Raw genomic sequence first — 6,630 nt, 5'->3', positions numbered from 1 at the left:
GCCCAGACCCGAGTGGGATAAGCGCTCCTGCGTCCAGGAATTGGGAGCTCCCTGGGCGCGCAACGCTCTGCCCCTTCCTGCCTGCGCTTCTTTGTATCCACTTTCATCCGACACGTGTGGGCCGGCGACCCAGGGGAGGAGAAGTGCAGTGATGGGGCGAGGGGAAGGGGGTAGGCGGGCTGCAGTTGAGAATGCCTGGCCCTTCTGCCCTGTCATCAGAAGGCCCTTCCTTCTCTGTTCAAAGGTCCCGGTGCTGCCGGGTCACCCGCGCGCCGCCCCATGCACCTGTGCCTCCGCCGCAGCGCATCCCCGCAGCAGCGCCCCACGGACCGTCCCAGAGGAGCTGCGTCCCCGGTCATCCTTCCGCTCCTGCCTGGCATCACCTCCTGAAGCCCGGAGACCCAGAAAGCGGGTGGTGTTCGCAGACACCAAGGGGCCCTCGCTGACGTCGGTGCACAGATTTGAAGATGCTGTGGGCGGAAACTCAGAGGAGGACTCCTGCCGCGGGTCCAGCTGCGCGCGCCCTGCACAGCCCAGCTCGCCAGAGCCAAGCCTCTAGGCTCCGGGCTGCCCCGCCACGGGCAGGACTCCGGGATCCCGGGAGGCGTCTTCAGACCCCTCGGGCGCCGGGAGCAGTGTGCGGGGCCGGGGTCCTCCTGCGAGGCGCGGTGCGGGCGCGCGGGCTGGTATTCCAGAAGGTGTTGCAGATGCGCATAGCCTTGGATGCCTGGGGTCTGTCCTTGAAGCGCCGCGTGTCACACGCCCGGTGCTGGCGGAAAGGACAACACGTTCGCGCGGTGTTGCCGCGAGGCCCCCCGAGGCGGGGGCACCATCCAGTCCTACTCCTCTTTAGAGTGTGTTCAGAGCTTTCGAGGGACGATGATCAAGGTCAGAATTATTGCTTGGCGCCTACTTCACAGTCCTGCTCATCGGAATGAAACTGAACTCGGCGAGGGCCCACAGACAGAGCCCTCGGGGATACTTTTTATGTGCAAAGCTTGAATCTCTTGCCCAGGACGTGCGCCTTTCCTCTCTCCCCTGGAGCCCATCTCAGACCCTTACAGCTCCTGCATCACAGTGGGCAGACAGGAATGACGCAACTCCTAGTCGTCCAGTAAGCCTTGAATGCCTTGCATTCTTGTCTCACAAGGTCAGGAAGTAGACCAAAGAGATGAGATTTCCTTTAGGAAGATGCCACCAATGGCGCCCTTCACCCTCTGCAGGAAAGCTTTTGGAGTGTGGAAACAGAAGAAATGTAAAGAAAGCTTTTCTATATAATTTGTTCAAAGGCCTGGCAGAGAGTGTCCGCAAGGATGGTGTGGAGGGTAGGAGGGGTGAGGGAGGGGTTCTTTGCATTAAGGCAGGAGGATGCAGCGCAGAAGCAGGCTCTTTTACTTCCCTCCCTGTTTGGAAAAGTCTCGTTTTCTGGTAACTCGGAATCGTCTTGCTTCTTCAACTTTGGCCAAGAGAAATATTTGTTAAAGTATTTTCAAGTTGTAAACACTTGACCTTTCCCCTCTTCAGCAGATAAGAGGCAGGGACAAGTTTGTCTACCTTAAAGTAGGTAGACTTTAAAAAATTAATGGTTTAGTACCGTTTTTTTCAAGCCGTAATTTACTGAGGCCCAGAAGGCTGACCTTTGCTCCCATGGCCACCCACACTTTCCCTGTTGTATTTACTACCCCGTATTGAAACTGCTGACTGAACTGTGCCTCCCGTAAGGTAAAGAATGTTGCCCACCATCCAGCTCTACAAGAATCAAGTCATTAGCCAGTGCAGTCGCTGGCCTACAACACACTCTGAAAGGAATTCAGGGCGAAGACCAGGTTGGGGCACTTCGTGCTCTGCGAAAACAGGCCAAATGAGCCCTTAGATAGTTAGAAATATTGCAGGAGACATTTTTTATGAACCTGGATTCGTGCATCTTCCTCTCCTTAGAAAAGCACTAAAATCATTAACTGAGACACCTGCTCTTTGTAACTAGCAGTAACCCTCTGCTGAGATGTATGCTTGAGTGCACATACCCTTTTGCCAAAATCACACGTATACTGATCTTATCTCTTCGGAGCAGGTGCCTCAGAGCTATCTGAGAGGCTGTCTCCCAGGCTATAGTCCTTAATAAGTTCCCCAATAAAGCTGAAACAGCTCTCACGTCGTGGGGTTTTATTTCAGTCAACAACTCCCTCAGGTCTGGGGGAGGCTGGGACAGGCCTGCCATGTACACTGCTGTCCCCGAGCCTGGCCACCACTGAGACGCCCAGAATGTATGGGTTGGTATAATACATGAGTATTTGTGCCAAGTATGCCAAGTATGCTTCTAGCTTCAGTTTACAATATTCTGATATTTTTAGGCTTTGGAAGATTTTAATCTCTTTTCAGAGTTTGTTCATTTCCTCAGTTTATTGTTCATGGATGACAAATTTTAAATAACCATGCTTTTTAAAAAATCTTTATCTGCTCTGATCCTTGACTTGTTGGGCTACAATTGTTTGTGCCAGTGGCTGGCTATATAAATGCAGTCATAGTGGTCGAGCAAGCAACCTTCTCTTTATTTTTCTCCCTAAAGGGCCTGCCCTGGCCAATTCACTCTGTAAAACAACCAGGTGGTTAACATCGTAAAGAGAGAGGCAGCCAAGCACACAGGCTTCCAGGGACAGTGTGAACACAGCTGCAACTTCCTCATCTGAAAAGGGATGCTATTGTGACCGCCCCCGTTTCGTCCCCATCCCTATATCCTGCCTCTAGTCCTGACTCCATTAAGGGATGATCGGGTATAGGGTAGGTGGTCCCCACAGGGTATGTTGTCAGGATTGGGGAACGAATGCTCTCTGAAACTAAAGCTGGTAAGACTTGTCCATGAAAAAGTTAATCAACAGTCAACCTGGGGCTTCCCTGGGGGCGCAATGGTTGGGAGTCCGCCTGCCGATGCAGGGGACATGGGTTCATGACCCGGTCCGGGAAGATCCCACATGTCGCAGAGTGGCTGGGCCCGTGAGCCATGGCCGCTGAGCCTGCGCGTCCGGAGCCTGTGCTCCGCAGCGGGAGAGGTCGCAGTGGTGAGAGGCCCGCGTACCGCAAAAAAAAAAACCAGTCAATCGAAGAAAGAAATGGAAAATTTTATTCACGCCAACCTGAGGATTATAACCCAGGAGACAGTCTTTTAGAAGGCTCTGAGGACTCTTTCGAAGAGGTAAAGGGGAAAGCCAGTATATGTGTGATTTTGGCAAATGGTTTACGCAACCACGCAATCATCTTGGTAGAAGGTTACTGCTGTTCACGATGAACAGATATCTTCGTTAATGGTTTTAGTGCTTTTCTAAGTATGGGAAGATGCAAGAAACTGGATTCATAAAATTTTCTCCTGAAAATATCTAACTGCCTCAGGGCCAGTTTGGCCAGTTTTCACAGAGCACAAAGTGCCTCATACTGATCTTCCCCCAGAATTCCTTTCAGGGTGTCCTGTAGGTCAGCGACTGCAGTGCTAATGACCTGATTCTTGTAGAACTGGATGGTGGGCAGCATTCTTTATCTTACAGTCCCCTCCCTTGCGGTCTTAATTTCGACCAAGGTTTGGGAAGCATTTCATGACCAGTTTGTCTCACGTCACCAGGAATGCTCATTCCCAGGTCAGGCGAGGATTTTCTTGATGGGCCTCTCAATGTGCTATTACTGCATCTGGTCCTGTTCATAGTAGCTCAGAGCCTCTGGATCGCCAGTCTTACTAGTCTCTTGTGGTCCAGGAAATGGTTCCCTCTTCTTGCTTCTTCCCTTATCTAGAGTTACAATATATTACAGTCGTTGATCTTATAGAACTATATAGTTCATCAATCATTTCAAGTCACCTAATAATCATTAACTTTATTTGAGACTCAGTCACACATTTGCAAGAAACAATAATCTTGTAAAATCTGCAGAATGCAAGTATCAATAATATAGCTAGTAGCATTAATAAGGTCATAAGTCAGTATTTAAGCTAAGAACTTCCATTAGGTGTGGCCTAGTGTCTCCCCAGGTCATCTGACCAGTCTGTTCTACACCAATCACTGTCTTTAAGGGAAACAATATATTGTCATTGTACAGAAAGCTCACCAAAGGTGTCGGCACATACAAGGTGAGTGGTGGGTCATTATGACCCCTTACAAGATTGAGGAAGGAATGTTATCTTCTAAGGAGTTACATGGCTGGCACCAGAAGAAGAAAAATGGATCTATGTGGCAAGTGTTTTTGCCATTGGAGAGGTCTGGTTAACTTATAAAACAGATGCACAGTGCACACTGGAGGGGAGAGAAGAGGCCTCAAAGGACAGATTTTATGTTTAAATTTTGTGGGGTTTTTTGTTATATTTATTTTATATGTTATGTTTAACTTTTTGTTTATTTTCTATTTTATGTTCCATTTTTGTTTACTTTTATTTTATTTCAATTTTATGTCTTGCCTTAAAATGTGAATTTTTATTTCATCAGTGTCAACAGAAAAAGTAAGTAGCCAGCTATAAAGGTGACTTACCCCTAGAAATGTGTTGTAATACATTTGTAATGAAATTAAGGTTTCTAAAATCTCATCAATGAGCCTTTGAAAAAGTACTACTCATGTCAGAACTCACCACTGGGGAGCGGAAGTCTGGAAGACCATGTGGGTCTGGTCTCACAATTATGCGGACCTGGAATCTAGGTTTTTGATATTATCTCCAATGATGTTATATATGCCACCGCAGCCGTAGCTAACAGGATTGAAAAAAGATGCTATTCATCATCATCTGTGAATTTTGCAAGCCTGTAGTGCACTTTGAATTAATATTTGGTATTTTATAAAGCCTTATCTTGTAAATTGCACAACTGTGCTCATTGCCCCCTTTTCTGTTAGAATTGTTGATTTTGGAAATATGCACATGCACTATATGTCACAATACTAATCCTGTAATTCTTTTTTCATAGTGATAATCTCAAAAAAAAATGAAAGTGGCTCAGGACCCTCTTGACCTCTGAAGACTCCAGACTAAGATAAACTGGTCTAATTTATAACACCCTTTCTTATCTGGGTAATATTTCCATTCACTGAGCTCTGATCTTTTTGCTGTTAAGAACCCCTTTTACTATTTTTCCCCACACACAATGTGTGTTGTCTACCAAATTTCATGCATTCAGTACTAGTTCATTTCATGATTTCATTAACTGCGTAAATAATTTGTCAAGTTTCTGATGGTTACATTGTGTAGTTTTTACTCATTCAACAAACATTGATTGAGCAAGTGCTATGTGCCAGATACTAACTACTAGGGATGGAAAGATGAATTTAAAAAAATCACAGTCCTCCGGGGCTTCCCTGGTGGCGCAGTGGTTGAGAGTCCGCCTGCCGATGCAGGGGACACGGGTTCGTGCCCCGGTCTGGGAGGATCCCACGTGCCGCAGAGCGGCTGGGCCCGTGAGCCATGGCCGCTGGGCCTGCGCGTCCGGAGCCTGTGCTCCGCAACGGGAGAGGCCACAGCGGTGAGAGGCCCGTGTACTGCAAAAAAAAAAAAAAAAAAAAAAAAATCACAGTCCAGTGAGGGAAGCCAGCCATATAAATAGATAATAAAAATGAACAGGGAATTCCCTGGCCGTCCAGTGGTTAGAACTCCGTGATTTCACTGCCAGGGGAAGGAGGGCGTGTGTTCAATCTCTGGTCAGGGAACTAAGAGTGTTAGGGGACACGAGGGAGAAATCAGAGACCACTTCCTGTTGGAGTTGCCCGCTATCATGAGTCCCTACAAGCTGAGCAGATGTTTGCCAGAAATTGCATTTTAGTCAGCTTAAGTGGCCTTATTTACATATGTAATTTCCACCAGACTTTTTGAATTAAAGCAACTGAAGCTCCCCTTTTCTTTTCTTGAGACTCTCTAGAAGGCAGCCCATTGTCTTAATGGAGGTGATAATGACTGGTGGGTGTGAATTTTAGAAAATGGAGAGCCTTAATGGAGGTGATAATGGCTGATGGGTGTGAATTTTAGAAAATGGGGAGCCTGGCGAAGAGGAGTAGTTTCCCGTATTCATCCAAGAGGATGCTTTGCTCAACCAAGGATTTTTCAGCTACGTGGCAGGTAGAATGCTGTACAAGTAGAATTTCGGGGGTGTATCAGGTTGCCAGAGCCTTTACAGTCACACATTTCCTTTCTTCTTCTTTTAAATGTTATCGTCAACAGCAACCTATCGGTATTGATTTGGTTCCCCAAGTAGATTTCCTACCGCTAAGGGTATGAACTGACCTATGGATTCTATGATCCCAGTTATATTATTCTATTATTCGAGTGAATTAAGCATTTTCAATTAGCCACCTAAATTAATAAATAAGCCTTATCTTATTATCAGTGTCTCCTGTTGGCTTGATTACTACAGAGCAATCCCCAGAGCCGGATCATCCTGCTGTGAATTGGCAGAATTGAGTCTGTGTATATTCACACTGAGGACCACAGTGTGGATACAACCTGAGAAGCTTGTTTTCATTTTGCTCTTAACTGCAAAGTCCTACTTAAGACCGAGTGTCCTTGTATTAATCTGATCCAACACGTATATCATCCATATTCCGAGGATTCTTAAATTTATATTACTAGCCTGGATCTCTCCTCCCAGCTCCAGACTCATATGTCAAAGAATA

This window comes from Lagenorhynchus albirostris, chromosome 21 (assembly GCF_949774975.1).
Source record: "Lagenorhynchus albirostris chromosome 21, mLagAlb1.1, whole genome shotgun sequence".
NCBI lineage: Eukaryota > Metazoa > Chordata > Mammalia > Artiodactyla > Delphinidae > Lagenorhynchus > Lagenorhynchus albirostris.
This window is presented reverse-complemented; position numbering follows the sequence as displayed.